Below are 17241 nucleotides of genomic sequence, written 5' to 3' on the forward strand. Positions count from 1 at the left end.
AGCTTATGAGGGGTGACAATGGGATTGGGAAAGCCATAAGGACCACACTCCACTTTGTCTAGTTTATGGATGGATGAGTAGAAAAATAGGGGAAGGAAACAAACAGACAAAGGTACCCAGTGTTCTTTTTTACTTCAATTGCTCTTTTTCACCCTAATTATTATTCTTGTTATTTTTGTGTGTGTGCTAATGAAGGTGTCAGGGATTGATTTAGGTGATGAATGTACAACTATGTAATGGTACTGTAAACAATCGAAAGTACGATTTGTTTTGTATGACTGCGTGGTATGTGAATATATCTCAATAAAATGATGATTAAAAAAAAATAAAAGAAATCAAACAGGACCTAAAAAATGGAAGAACATACCATGTTCATGGATTGGAAGACTAAATATAATTAAGATGTCAACTCTACCTAAACTGATTTATAGATTCAATGCAATACAATTAAAATCCCAACAATTTACTTGATAGAAATAGAAAAGCCAATAATCAAATTTATTTGGAAGGGCAAGGTGCCCTGAATAATGAAAAATATCTTGTGAAAGAGGAACAAAGTGGGAGGTTTCACACTACCTGACTTTTAAGCATATTACAAAGCTACAGTTCTCAAAACAGCATGGCACTGGCATAAGGCCAGAGATACCAATGAATGGAAGTGAAATGGGGGTTCAGAAACAGACTCTGGCATCTATGGGCATTTGATCTTTGATAAGGCAGTGAAGCCAAAGTAACTGGGACAGAGCAACCTATTCAACAAATGGTGTTTGGAGAACTGGACATCCATTTCCCAAAGAATGAAAGAATTATCCTACCTCACAACTTATAAAAAATTAAATCCAAGTTGATCAGAGTCCTAAACATTAGTTCTAAGACCATAAGACTCTTAGAAGAAACCATAGGGCAGTAACTTAAAGATCTTGTGATAGGAGGTGGTTTTCTAGACCTTACACCCAAAGCATGAGCAACGAGAGAACAAATAGACAAATGGGATCTCCTCATAATCAAACACTTTTTTTTCCCAAAGGGTTTGTTAAAAAATGAAAAAGGCAGCCTATACAATGGGAGTCAATATTTGGAAACCATATATCAGACAAGGATTTAATATCCCAAATATATAAAGCAACCCAATTAAAAAATGGACAAAAGTCATGGATGGACAATTTTTGGAAGAGGAAATACAAATGGCTCAAAAATGTATGAACAAATGCTCAACTTCACTGGCTATTAGGGAAATGCAAATCAAAACCACCATAAGATATCATCTCACACCTACCAGAATGGCCATTATACAAAAAAAGGAAAAAGAAACAGAAAATTACAAGTGTGGAGAAGATGTGGAGAAAGAGGCTCCCTTATTCATTGCTGGTAGGAACGTAGAATGGTGCAACCACTCTGAAGGACAGTGTGGAGTTTCCTCAGGAAGCTAAATATAGATTTGCCATATGACCCAGCTATTCCATTGCTAGGTATATACTCATAGGTACTGAAAGTTAAGACACAAACATTTGTAAGCCAATGTTGATTGCAGCATTATTCATGATTGCCAAGAGATGGAAATAGCCCAAATCTCCATCAACAGATGAATGGAAAACAAACTGTGGTCTATACACATGATGGAATATTATGCAGCTATAAGACAGAACAAAGACATGGAACATATAATAATGTGGCTGAACCTTGAGGACATTATGTTGAGCAAAGTTAGCCAGAAACAAAATGACAAATACTGTATGGCCTCACTGATATGAACTAACATTAGTGAGCAATATTTGAGAGTTCAGAGCTGATAACACAGGCTACCAGGAGATAGAACAAGGGTAGTGATCAGGCATTTAATGGTGAAGGACTACAGAATGTTCAGCAGGATTGATTGTATAGAACCACAAATACATAGCATAATACTGTGTGATGGTAACACAATATTGTAAGTATATGGAACAAAGATGTCTGTGAATAAGGCTGAAAGAGGTGGGGTAGGGGAATGTATGACACCAGAGGTAAAGACAGATATTAAAGACAGGGACTGTCTAACTTGGCAAAAACTGGAGGGGCCAATGACTGTTGCTAAATGTACAAAAATAAAAATGTTATCACATGTTGGAGAACAAATGAATGTCAACCATGCAGAGTGTTGAAAAAGGGATGGTATTTGGGAAAAAATATAATCAAAGCAAACTGGAGTATATTGTCAACAGTAAAATTGCAATATGCTTCCATTAAATGTAACAAAGGCAATATACCAAAGTTTAATGTGTATGAGAGGGGGATATAAGGCAGGGATATGGGATTCTTGTCAGTGGCTTTTTTTTGTCCTTACTAATATATTGTATTGTATGATACTATCGTTTTATTTTTTTTATTATTCACCAAAATACCTCACTTTATCATAGTAATCAATGTGTTCAATTGCTGACTGGCGATAAACGTACAACTATATAATGATACCATGAACAAATGTTTGTACACTGTGAATAATTGTATGTTATGTGAATGTATCTCTATAAAATTGTAGGAAAAATGTAAATAGAGGTAAAAGTGCTGGAGAAAACATGGAGAGAGGGATGTAACTATTTACTGTTGATGAGGAGGCAGAATGGTGCAGCCTTTCTGGAGGTCACTGTGGTGTTTCCACAAGAAGCTAAGTTTGTGGGGGCCATAAGGTACTGCAACCTCATTATAGGGTATGTATGTGGAAGATCTGAGAGCTGAGACACGAATGGACATTTGCACATTGGTTTTTATGGAGGCAGAATTCATGATTTACAGTGGGTGGAGGTGCCCTAAGGGTACACTGAATGAGGAACAGAATGGTGAACTGTGGTGTATGCATGCAATGGAATATTGAGTTACTACGAGAAGGACTGAAGTTGTGAGACATGCAAGGAGGGGGATGGATCCTGTAGACAGCATTCTGAGTGAAGTATGCCAGAGAAAAGGCAAACACTGTAATGTCTCACTGATGTGGACTAACTACAATGTGTAAACTCAGAATTGAATCTTAGCGCACAGTCCAACATGTAAATGATTATTCAATGGTCCCTAGATTGTAAGCTCTTATAGCAGTCAAATCTATTACTGAATTGTAATGGCTATCTCCAAACTCTGAGATGTTGTGCCCTTGGTGTATAACCTGATTGGTCCCTGGAACATTGGGTATCTGTGTGACACATGAAACTCAGAGCTAGAGCTTGGCAGATATGAATGTCAGTATGACTGCATACAGAAACTGTTAAAAAAGAAAGAAAAAGCTGAAAAAGAGCCCAGATTTCAATTAGAGATATGAATGAAGCAGATCTGGTTAAAACTAGGGCAAAATGGGCCAAAGCGTAAAGTTTGAAACTACGTGTTAAAACTTCAACTTCCATGTGAGAACAAGGGAAGAAACATTTATCTAGTGCACAATCTGTATTTTCTAAACAATATAACTTCTACAGTCAGTTTGTTCAAACACCACAACTACATGGAACTTTGAATAGGGAGTGAAGTATGGTAGGTCTGTATAGGTTACAGTGAAATAGAAACACATCCCAAACTGATTTGGGTGGAGAATGAAAATATATATTCAGGGCATTTCTGAGGAGCTGGGGGAAGATGTGGAGGGGTTGGACTTCCTCACCTGGATTGTTGCTGATGTTCTCACAAATATTAGGGTCTGACAGCTTGATATGCTGAGGTCTCTGTCTTGAGGCTTGCCCCTATGAAGCTAGTTACTAAAAAGGAGAGGCTAAACCTGCCTATAATTGTGCCTAAGTGTCTCCCCCTGACTGCCTCATTGTTGCTCAGTTGTGGCCCTCTCTCTCTAAGTAAGCCACCTTGGCAGGTGCTCTTGCTGCCTTCCCCCCTGAGTGGGACCTAACTCCCAGGGATGTAAATCTCCATGGCAATGCAGGATATGACTCCCAGGGATATCTGGAGCCAGCATCATGGGATTAAGAACATCTTGACCAAAAGGTAGATGGGAAATGAAACAAAATAAAGCTTCAGTGGCTGAGAGATTTCAAATGGAGTCAAGAGGTCACTCTGGTGGACATTCTTACACACTATACAGATAACAATTTCTAGGTTTTAATGTATTGGAATAGCTAGAAGTAAATACCTGAAACTACCAAACTCCAATCCAGTAGCCTTGACTCTTGAAGATGATTGTATAACAATGTAGATTACAAGGGGTGACAGTGTGATTGTGAAAACCTTGTGGTTTGCATTCCCTTTATCCAGTGTATGGATGGATAAGTAGAAAAATGGGGACAAAAAACTAAATGAAAAATAGGGTGTGATGGGGGGATGATTCTGATGTTCTTTTTTATTTTTATTTTTTATTCTCATTCTGATTCTTTCTGGTATAAGGGAATGTCCAAATATAGACTGGGTTGATGAATTCACAACTATATGATGGTACTGTGAACAGCTGATTGTACACCATGGATAACTGTATGGTATGGGAATATATCTCAATAAAACTGAATTTAAAAAGAAAGCTTTCTACAAATTAAAGTGCAGGGCCAGATGGATTCACAGGGGAATTTTACCAAACTTCCTGAAAAGAACTCACAGCATACCTGCTCAAACTCTTTCAAAAACCTGAGGAAAATGGAACACTACCTTACTTACTTTATGAAGCTAATATCAAATTAATACCAAAATCAGATGCAGATACTACAAGAAAGGAAAACTACAGGCCAATCTCTCTAATGAGTATAGATGCAAAAATTCTCATCAAAATTCTTGCAAATCAAATCCAAAGACACATTAAAAGAATCTTACACCATGACCTAGTGGGGTTCATTCCAGGCATGCAAGGATGGTACATTAAAATATTAACCAATGCAATACAACACATTAACATATTGAAAGGGAAAAATCAAATGATCATCTGATAGATGCTAAAAAAAGGCATTCAACAAAATTCAGCATCCTTTTTTGATTAAAAAAAACACTTCAAAAGGTAGGAATTGAAGGAAAATCCCACAATATGATAAGTGACATATACTAAAAACCCATAGCCAGCATAGTACTCAATGGTGATAGACTGAAAGCCTTCTCCCTAAGGTTGGGAATAAGACAAGGATGCCCAATGTTACCACTATTATTCAACATTGTGGTAGAAGTTCTAGCCAGAGTAGTTCAGCAACACTAAGAAATAAAAGGCATCCATTTTGGAAAGGAAGAAGTAAAACTGTCATTATTTGCAGATGATATGATCATATTTTTGGAAAATCATGAGAAATTGACAAGTAAGCGTCAGCTAATAAATTCAGCAAAGTGGCAGGATACAAGATTAATGCATAAAAATCAGTAATGTTCCTATACACTCAAAATGACCTAACTGAAGAAAAACTCAAGAAAAACGTTCCATTAACAATAACAACTAAAAATATCAAGGACCTAAGAATAAACTTAACCAAGGATGTAAAAGACCTTTATACAGAAAATGAAAAAACTTTACTAAAAGAAATCAAAGAGAACCTAAATAGGGGGAAAGATACTCCTTGTTCACGGATAGGAAGGCTAAATGTTGTTAAGATGTGAATTCTTCCCATGCTGATCTACAGATTCAATGCAATTCCAATCAAACTTCCAAAAACCTACTTTACAGACTTTGAAAAACTAGTCATCAAATTTATTTGGAAGGGAAAGGGGCCTCAAATTGCCAAAAACATTCTAGAAAAGAAGAATGAAGTGGGAGAACTTATACTTACTGACTATGAACCTTAATACAATGTCACATTAGTCAAAGAACAAAGATAGACATATTGATCAATGGAATTGAATGAAGAATTTAGAAATAGACCCTCAGGTCTATGGTCAACTGATTTTTTGATAAGGCCCCTGAATCCACTGAACTGGGATGGAACAGTTTCTTCAACAAATGGGGCTGGGAGAACTGGATATCCATATCCAAAAGATTGAAAAAGTAACCTTACCTCACCCCCAATACAAAAATTAACTCAAAATGGATCATATACCTCAATAAAAGAGAAGGTACCATAAAACTGCTAGAAGATATGTAGGGAAACATCTTCAAGACCTAGTATTAGGAGTCAGCTTCTTAGACTTTACACCCAAAGCACAAGCAGTGAAAAAATCAACAGATAAATGGGAACACCTCAAAATCAAAAACTTCTGTACCTCAAAGGAATTTGTCAAAAAGTAAAGAAGCAGCCAACTCAATGGGAGAAAATATTTGGAAACCATATTTTTGATAAGAGACTGATATCCAACATATATAAAGAAATCCTACAACTCAATGTCAATAATACAAACAGACCAATTATAAAATGGGCAAAACTAATGAATAGACATTTTTCCAAAGAAGGAAATACAAATGGCCAAAAAGCACATGAAACATTTTTCATCTTCACTAGGTATTAGGGAAATGTAAGTCAAAACAACAATGAGATATCATCTCACCCCAGTAAGAATGGCTGCCATGAAACAAAGAGGAAATCCAAATGCTGGAAAGGATGTGGAAAAATTGAAAAAGTTTTCATTGCTGGTGGGAATGTATAATGATACAGCTGCTGTGGAAGGCATTTTGGCAGTTCCTCACAAAACTAGATAGCGTGATACTGTATGATCAGACAATTCCACTTCTCAGAATGTACCCAGAATGTCTGAAAGCAGTGACACAAACAGAAATTTGCACACTGATGTTCATAGTGGCATTCTTCACAATTGTCAAGAGATGAATGCAATCCAAGTGTCCTTCAACAGACAAGTGGGTAAACAAAATGTGGTACATACATGTGATAGAATACAATGCAGCAGTAAGAAGGAACAAGGTCATGAAACATTTGAAAACATGGATGAAACTTTAAGACATAAAGGTGAGAGGCACAATAGGTGAGATATTGTATGTTACCACTGCTATGAACTCTCTGGACAATGTAAAATCAGTGTCTTATAATGTAGACTATAGGGGAATTATAGATAGAAGCTAGTGAAAGGGGAATGATAACCTAATATGTACAGACATGTTAATGAGTATGAACTTAAAGGTATGGAAATGAACAGGAGTGATGATTGCTCATTAATGGGATTATAAGTATCACTGCCACATTGAAGCAAACATGATCAAAAATTGTTGCTGAAAGCTATGTATCCCACAGTTTAGCACTACAAATATAAATGTTAGCATGATATACTTCTAAGGCATGACATTGGTACAAAGAGTTAGCAACAGCATGACATATGGAAAAAACTACCAATTGCATATTATATACTATATTTAATAAGAATACCTTACCAGGGATGAATAATTAGGGGCTGATAAGAACTTTGGGGTATTTTATGTTATGATAATTGTTTAAAATTGAGAGTGATGATTGTACAACTAAGTGAAGATAATGTGAGATACTGTTTATCTTGGACAAAACATATGCTATGTGAAATTAGACCCCCTACTTAATAAGTCAAGTCCTTGATCCTGAGGCTTGCTCTTATAAAACTTACAGCTACAAAAGGGAAGCTAAGACTATTTATAGTTATGCCTAAGAGATACCTCCAGGAAATCTCTTTAGTTGCTCAGATGTGGCCTTTCTCTAAATCCAACTCTGAAAATAAATTCCTTAACATCCCTCCTTCATGGAACATGACTCCCAGGGAACTGAATCTCTCTAGCAATCTGGGACATGACTCCCAGAAATGAGTTTGGCCTGGTCTTTGAGGGATTGAAAATACCTCCTTGATCAAAAGGGGAAAAATAAAGGTAACAAAATAAGGTTACAGTGGCTAAGAGTTTTCAAATAGAGTCAAGAGGCTATCCTACATGTTACTCTTATGCAAGCTCCAGCTAAATATCCCAAAGGGCAACAGTATGCCAAGCCCTAACCAATGGTAGTCCCAAAATACCTAGGTCCCCATTTGAGACTCCATAAAAGTTTCACACACTAAGTTTACTTTTCAGCAACTTAAATCTTCCAAATTGTTCCTATGCCTGATAAGTCCCAAAACCCAGAAGCAACAGCCTCTTCAAGAACATCATCCAGATGCAGCCCCTTCTTCATAATGTTGACATCCCTTTTCAACATGAACATGTTAGTGTGGTCACTGCCTAGACATCCCTGGAGACTGAGAAATTGATTAAATAAGATGAAGGGGTAGCAAGATAGGATTCAACAAAGATTATGAACACTGAATATATAAATTTATATACATATATAAGCAAGGGAATTAGAATAGCTAGAAGGAAGTACTGAAATGTTGGGTCTGTAACCCATAACATTCTTTGAAATTTGCTCAATAGCTTCTCATTAAATTGTACTTTCAAAGTTATCACCTTTCTGTATATATCTTATATTTCATAGTAAGTAAATAACTGAAACTGTGGAACTGCAAGCTATAACATTCTATGAAATTATCTATATAACTACTTTTAAATTATACTTTGAAAGTTATCACCTTTCTGTATATATGCTGTATTTCACAAAAAGGAAATAACTGAAATTGTGGATCTGTAACCCATAACATTCTTTGAAATTTACTACTTCTTAAATCATATTTTGAAAGTTATTACTGTCCTGTATATATGTTATATTTCACAATTTAAAAATGTAAGAAGAAATAATGCTAAAACTTTAAAAACTTTAAAAAAGTCAATGTCATGAAAAACATAATCAAACAAAATAAAAACAAAAACTAAAAATAAAGGCAACAATTATTAATATGGTTAAAATTTTTAAAACATAGCTTACCAAGTATTGGCAAGGAGAAACTGGAAGTCTCAGACGCTGCTGGTAATATAAAATGTTATAAGCATACTGGAAAACAGTTTGGTAGTTTCTTAAAATGTTAAACACAAATCTACTATATGATTCAGGTATTCCAGTCCTAGAAATATATCCAAGACAAAAGAAAACATATGTCCACATAGACTTGTACACAAATATTCATAGCAGCTTTATTCATATTAGCCAAAAAATGGAAACAACCCAGAGGCTCAATCAACATGGATACACTGTGACCTATCCATTAACTGGAATGCTACTTGGTAATAAAAATAATTGATAGGTGCAAAAACATGGAGTAAACTCAGAATAATTATGCTGAGGGAAAGAAATCAGTCACAATATAGTACAGACTTTATGATTCCATTTATATGAAATTGTAGAAAATGCAAACTAAACTTTAGTGACAGAAAGAAGATCAGTGCTTACCTGAGGATGAGGAATGAGATAGGAAGGGGTCCAAAGAGAAGGATTACAAAGTTTTGGTGGTAGTGTATGTTTTTCTATCTCGATTGTGGTGGTAGTTTCATGGGTATATAAATGCCTGAACTTATAAAGTTGAACATTTTAAATATGTGCAGTGTATGTCAATTATGCCACAATTTAAAAAGAGATGGGAAAGAACAATTGTAAAAATGTGCTATCAAATTGCAATAAATGTTCCACACCAATGCAAGATGTTAATAATAGGATGAGAATACTGTATTTTATGCATGATTGTTCTGTAAACCCACACCTTCTCCAATCAAAAACATAGATGGCAGGCTTCTTCTAGATTAAAAATTCATTGAAATGTGAGAACATTCATTGAACCCTTCTTAAAGAAATTTACAAAATATAATCACAGGACAATTGAGGAAATTTACATGTGATTGGATAAGTAATATGGAATTCTGGTTATTTTTCTCTGGTTGTAACAGTATTGTAGGGAAATGTATTTCTTAAAAGAGGCATGAAAAAGAATATAGGGTGAAAGGTCCATTACCAAAAATGCAATCATGGAATCAAATAAAAGAAAAACACACATACACACACACAGATAAAGTAAAGATGGTACAATGCTAACACTGAATTTAGGTTGAGGGTATATAAATGTTCAGCCCACTATTTTTTTTTTTTTTCTCTTTTTGTATTCATGAAGTTTTTCATAAAAGGATTGGGAAAAATAAGTTAATATATCCCTTTATTATCCTTCATTTTACTGTTGTCTTCATTCAACACATAACAATACTCAGTAGGAATGTCTTTTAAATATCCTCCTACATAGTAGAAAATGAAAGCCATGAAACATCCAATCATTTAATTGGTGAATATTTGTTCTCTGAGTGGCTGGGATCATTCCATAGACAACAACTCAAGCTGATAATGAAGCAGCTATTCTAGTTGATCTATCATCATCATCATCATCATCATCATCATCATCTCCCCTACTACTAACACTATGCCCCATAGTCTTTACAAGTATTGTTCTCATGTAACTCTCTTAACAGTCCAGTGTTACAGATATTGTTATCATCATCCATATTTGCAGATGTCAAATCAACACAAAGAGATTAACTTGCCCAGAGTTGTACAGTGTTCCAGTTTGCTAAAGTAGCCAAAATGCAACATGCCAGAAATGGATTGACTTTTACAATGGGGGTTTATTAGTCCACAAATTTACATTTCTAAGGCCATGAAAATGTCCCAATTAAGGCATCACAGGACTATACCTTCTCTGAAGAAAGGGTCATGGCATAGTCCCTCTGTCACATGGGAATGCACATGGCAGGAGTCTGCTTGTCTACTCCTGGAGTTAACTTCTGGTTTCCATGGCTTCCTTGCATGGCTATCAACTTCTATCTCTCAGCTTCTCTGAGCTCTCTCTCTCTCTCTCTTTCTCTCTCTCTCTCTCTCCCAGGCCTCTTAAAGGACTTCAGTAAAGGATTAAGACCCACCTTGAATGGGTGGGTGACATCTCTATGGAAATAATCTAATGAAAAGGTTCCACCCACAATAGGTCTCTCACAAGAGTGGATTGAAAGAACAGTCTTTTATGGGGTACATAACAGATTCAAACCAGCATACACAGGATAACCTGAGAAGTGGGTACTTAAACCCAGGCAGTCTGAATTTATGGCTTATAATCTTAAGTTTGTGGTCATAAGCTCCAATGCCAAGGAGAGCCTGGAAGGAAACAATGAGTGAAAGAGACCAGGTGGTGGTGTGGATGATGACACACTGGTGTTTTGTTCTCTGCTACTGGGACAATAATTGTCATGCCTTTGGATTTTGCAAGAAAATCCAGAAATTTGGATTTTTAGGTGACTTTTCTTGGTTGTTTTGTTTGTTTGTTTTACCATAATCCATTTTTTTTTAAAACACAGTGCTGGTAAGAATCAAAAATTTAAAGAAGCAAATTTAAGTAAACAATTTAAAGAGTGAATTCAGCCCACAAACTGCCAGTGTGCAATATATGACCAAACAATTAAAGCTTCCTGGCATTGTTTCATCAAGAAAGACCACCCAGACTTTCCAAGAAATTCTTTTTGGAAACTATGATCCAAGTCAGAAGTTGAAATGTCTACCTTTATTGATGAATCCCTAATCAATGATAATTATGAAACTAGAAACTTCTACAACACCAAAACACTGCATGAAAACAGGTTTTGTGGTATGCACAATAGGCAACACAATGCAGATAGACACTAAAGCTTTATCCTGCCTTGTAGTTTAACACACTACTGAGGTTTCTGAGAATCTCAGTGCATTCCCAGTCTTTGCTCTAGTGCCCCACATCCAGTAGCACATCCCATTCTTCACCTCATCACTAGGGTCATTTCCTGATTGTGGGTCCTGAATTTGGGGCCAAAGAGAAAGGGAAATGGGAAAGGAAAAATCCCCTCAGGTATGCAGATCTCATGTAATCCTCCATAAGCAAAAACTCTGGTGCTAACAAACCTACAGGCAGGTGTGAGAAGATAATGCAAAATAAAAATCAAGGTAAGCAGGCCAAGACCTCAATCTTGGGGCTTCCCCTTATGAAGCTTGTTACTGCAAAGGAGAAGCTAAGTCTTCTAGTAATTGTCCCTGAGGGTCACCCCAGAGAACCTCCTTTGTTGTTCAGATGTGGCATCTCTTGCCATACCAACTCAATAGGTAAACTCACTGCCCTCAGCAGGTAAACTCACTGTCCTCCCCACTATGTGGGACCTGACTCCTGGGGGTGTAAATGTGGCATGTCCCTGGCCATGGAGGACACAACTCCCGGGGATGATCCTGGACCCAGCATTGTATTTCTCAAGCCTGGCTTGACACCAATCAGGAGAGGAGCTCATTTAAAATGTAGATTCCTGGTTCCTACTACAGACTAAATAAATCTACCTATCTAGGGTAGAGACCAGGAATGTGCATTTTTAATCAAGTCCCCATAGTGAAGTTTTAGTCAGTTCTGCAGGGGAATCACTGAACTTAATGACTCAGAAAAGGAAAAATGGAGAAAATAAAAGTCTCCATCAGATATTCAAATATAAAAAGAGTTTTCAAAGTAATGACCCAGGGAGGAGATTTGCTGTCAGATTTCCTTTTTCTTAGAGGAGTAAATATCGACAAACATCTGAAGGAAATCTAGTCCATTTATTTTACTTATTTTGACATCTGCAGATAATGGCAAGCTAGAGAGAAAACAGGATTAGGGATTGTAGCAATTAGTTAATTTGTGACTGATTATTAAAAAATATATGCAGCTCTGTTCTTCTGCAGAGGCTGGAGTTAAAATTACTGTGGTTGTTGCTGTTGAGGCTGTCCCTGTTGATGTTATTGTTGTTTTTGAAGGACTACACCCACCATCTGTTTGTGAATATCAGTATTTTTTTAGGTTTGTCAGGTTACCATAGCCACCTCAGCTTCCTTCTTCCAGCAGGATTTGATGCACTGGAAATCAGAATTGTGAAGGAGTCCACATATATAAATGAAATCTTGGATGCAGTTATATCAGACAATGGTCTCTTTACCCCTGCAATTCTTTTTCTTGCTCATTTTGGTACATTGATCCAGATGCACATGCTTCCAGTCCATTATCCCTCTCACACCTGTGTTCTAGGCAACACCATTATCCTCACCCATGGATACCCCTGCCAAACCTTCGCTGTGCTCATTTGAATTCTTAGACACACATTCTCAACCAACCTTTTTGTGAACACTTCCTCCACCTTCTCTCCTAAATTGAAACCTGGATTTTCCCTGATAATTAATGACAATTCTGAAGTCTACACAGATCAATGTGATGTTATTTTTCAGTCCAACAATTGCTAGTACCATCATCCCAATATCTAATGAAATAGTAGTAGGTCAGTATTAGACTCAATTGTTCTGCTTCTTCCACTGTTTCACCATTTTCTTTCAGCAACTCCTCCCTCCTTTTAACTCCTCCATTTGTCATACACCATTGTCTTTTTCATCTTCTAACATCTGAGGTGCCCTGGAGCTTTCCTGTTATTCTCGTTCCCTGTCATCCCCCTGAGGGATTACACATAGCCTAAACCCTGGCTTCAGCTGCGTTATCTCCTCTACACCAAAGCTATTGTGTCTGTTCCATTCTTTGTTGATTTATATTTTACCTTATAGGCCCAGATCAAATGCTCCCACCATACCACTTCTTTAAGTTTTACCAACATTTGCTCTGTGTACCCAAAGCATATGGAAGAGTAGGATGTGGTGATTAGGAGTGTGGTCCCTGGAATTAAACTACTATTGTCCAGGCTTTATCACTTACTGCTACAGTAATTTGGGGCAAATTACTTAAGTATTCTAGGCCTCAGTTGCCTCAACCATAAAATGGTGACAGTAGCGTCATCCATTTTTAGGCTCATTGTGAAGATTAAAAGAGAAAACCCATGAGTATAATTTAGACTGGTTGAAGGCAAGAGAAATCCCCATTCAGACTGGCATAAATACAAAAGTGTTTTGTTGACTCAGTTACCTTGAAGTCCAGAGGAAACACAGGCTTCAGGCTTGGACCTGGCTTCCTTCTCTCATTGCGCTGTGCCTTCTGAAGTGTCAGATTCAGTCTAAGGCTGGTTCTTCCACACGGATCCATGAGGCTTCCTCATACAAAACAAGAGTGAATGAAATGAGCATTTAGATAAGTTTTCCCAGAAGAGTAAGGAAAAACCTTTCCATAAACCCTCAGGAAACCTCTCTTCCTGTCCTCTCACCCAGACGTAAAAGCAAGCCCTTTCCTGAACCAGTGCTGAGAGAGGAATTCCATGTGCTAATTGCTTATATGGATCAGTCACTGTAGTGTAGGGGAGGGGGTGTTGGAAAATATCAGTACCCCTATAAAGAGAAGTATGAGATGGGGAAGGAGGTGATAGACATTGGGGAGATGATGTTAGATCAACTATGGGTAGTCAAGCCCTTAGCTGAAGATGGGCAATTAATAAACACCATTCTAAAGTTCACACTTACTACTGTATCATTTGTACCATTAATGACTACTCATTCTTCTTTGAATTATCCTGTGCTGTTTACATGACTGCCTCTCCATACCCTCCCATCCCCAAGCTTGCAAAATACTTAAGGCAGTATGCTTTATTGATCATTTTACTTCTAACATGGACCACCACAAACTCTGTGCCTAACAGAGTACATAAGAAGAACAGAGCTTCAGTAAATGCTGGTGAATAAATGAAATGGCAATAAAAATGATTCTTCTCAGTGCCAAAGTCTCTCTCTGGCAAGAATTCAAGATTACTCAATTCTCTTATGGCATTCAGTAAAGAACAACTTAATACATTTAAAAATATTCTTTCATAAACAAAAGAGCAATACTAACTCATCATTGACTACACAGACACAGAAAGCAATTATGCCTTTTGTAGTTTCTAACTGATCAGTAAGTTTATCATTTACCATAATTGCATGCAATTTATTTTTATTAGTTTTCTTTTATAATAACTTTTAAAGTAGATGATTCCATTTGACCAGAGAGGGTACCCTAAGAAAAGAACCATGAAACATTTTTTTTTGGTCAGTGTACCCTTATAACAAAAACTAAGAAATCTTCAAATGAATAAATTTTAACTCAGATATATAGGTTTCAAAACCACAGATTATAAGGCAAAACTTCAGTATTATACAGTGTGAAGTTAAAAGGTAGGAAAAGATTTCCCTGTTAAAATTAATCTTTAAAACATCTCAGTTTCCACAAAATATAACTAATCAATATTAATCCAACATAAAGAGATATATGCTTCATCCTCTCTCATTTTTTAGTAAAGAGCATTATTTCTAAATATGTTTATTTCAATGCTTTTGAATAGTAGGTAATATTAGCAATTTTACAATAATGCAACCAACAAATGCATAGCTGAAATTTTTAGATACACATGGTAAATTTCTCTGTGAGTTTTTTTTAAAAAATTATTTGTATTTCTTTTTAAGGTCTGCAGGATTTCAGATTTTTATCACCTGAAAATTATTGGACTTTTAAAAAATATTAAACTTGAATGCCTTTAAAAGAAGAAAAGAATTTGGGAGACTGTAAAATATACTAGCTGCCTCAGAATAAAATGAGAGGAAATGTGGATTCTCTGTCATTCAACTAAAAGACTGTAGCAGTAGAGAAGTTTGGCTTCTTGTCCATAGAGACCATGCAGTGAATTTTAAGAGTAGAATCTGATGGAAAGAGTAAAGAAATTTTCTCAGAATACAAACTAGTCAGACCATTTGAATGTCTTAAAAATATAAGATGTTTCAAAGTCATAGAAATAGCACATGGGCCCAATCTAGATAACACTACATAGATAAAGCTATATTATACATATTGCATTTAATAATTTATATGCCGACCAGTCACATTTTTATTTCAAGTACTTCTCCATATTGCATGTTTGTCTATCTTAAGCCACAAGATTTACACCATCCAATACAAAGAAAAATCTTAGAAAATAATGAAACAACATGAAAGTTAATATAGTGAACAGTAGTATATCCCCAGACAATTTGATGCCTGCTTAAACACACTGATATAACTATTGTAACCTGAGGTCAGAATGTTAAATAATTGTCTCTTTCTGCACATTGGGAATCAGGTCCTAAAACTCCTGGCTGCGTTATGTGAGATCTAGTCAAATCACTTTCCCAAAGTAAAATCCTGGGAAGAAAGAGGGCACTTTAGATCTTGGAACAGCTGACTAAATAGCTGAAAGGCTGTGCAATGTTACGATTCCATTACCTCTGTTAGGTTTGGGTGGCACGTCACACAATTGAAGCTTTTCAAGTTTCCTCAATAATCAGACTGATGGAACAGCCAAAGTTCACTCAAGCATGAATTCCTCACCACCTCCACTTCTTTGGTGACCCTAAGTATAGTAACAGTTACAGGTGCAATCAGTACAATGGAAAGGATCCTACCCTAGGTAATAGTTTAAAAATTACCTACTTTCAGAAGATACATATAGCCAACGGGCTATAGAAAAGATGCTCAACCTCAGTTATCATTGAAGAAAAACAAATTGGAAGAAAAATCAAATGCCAGGTTTAGCCATAAAATCCAAACAATATAAGGATTTGAAAGAAATAGGAAAATTTCTCACTGATGAGAGGATAAGTTGATGCACTTTTCTTTGGCTCTACCATCTATTTGAACATGCATACATTTGAACCAGTAATACCATTTCTATAAACATGTCCCTTATATGTGTACAAGGATACATGCATAAGGATATCACAATGTTGAACAAGGAAATAGCTAAATTAATTATAGTAAATCTATATAATGGAATGTCATGAAGTATCTAGAAAGAATGAGATAAAACTTTCTCTTATATTGAAAATATTCAAATAACATTGCAAAGTAAAGAAAAGCATAATGAATAATACAATACCTATGATTCCCATCTGTTTAAGAAAAGGATATATATATATACACATATATGTATATACACACACACACACACACACACACTTTTACATATATGTACTTGTATAGCTATAGAAATTTCTCTAAGTACTCACAAAATGCTGATAGTCTGAGGAGTGGGAGTCTACATTGGGGGTGAGGTCAATGTGGGGCAGAACAGGACCTTAACTTTACATCTTAACCCTTCTTTATTTGTTAAAAGTATTCACAATGAGAAGGTTAAGTAATTCTCTTTCTCCCTTATCTTATACAAGGGTGAAAATGGATGTTAAATTTCCAGTGTGAAGATCCTGCCAAACACTGGGAGCCCTGAATATTGGTCCAACTATATAAATACACATTCACACCTCACTCCCTCCCACCAGTTTCTGAAGCCTGGTATCAGTTTACATGCCCCCAATCTTGTGGCTATTCTCCATTGCTCTCTGGATATTCTTCTTTCAAGGAACAAAGTTTGAATCTTATGCATTTCTTTCATTCCCCAAACAGAGGGAAATAAATTTTTCCCAGTTAGTATCAGTGACACAAGGAAATGCTTCATCTTGCTTCCTGTTTCAATTAACCCTGAAAGAAAGATTGGGGCAGAAACACTTAAAATATAACTCTGCT

General features: G+C 36.2%; 1 pseudogene; it reads right to left on the bottom strand.

Annotated features, from left to right (window-relative positions):
• Window positions 1-16073, bottom strand: part of LOC119505588 — a 74923-nt pseudogene extending 58850 nt beyond the window's left edge.
• Between the last annotated feature and the right edge of the window lie 1168 nt (window positions 16074-17241).

Source organism: Choloepus didactylus, chromosome 10 (assembly GCF_015220235.1).
Source record: "Choloepus didactylus isolate mChoDid1 chromosome 10, mChoDid1.pri, whole genome shotgun sequence".
NCBI classification, from domain to species: domain Eukaryota; kingdom Metazoa; phylum Chordata; class Mammalia; order Pilosa; family Megalonychidae; genus Choloepus; species Choloepus didactylus.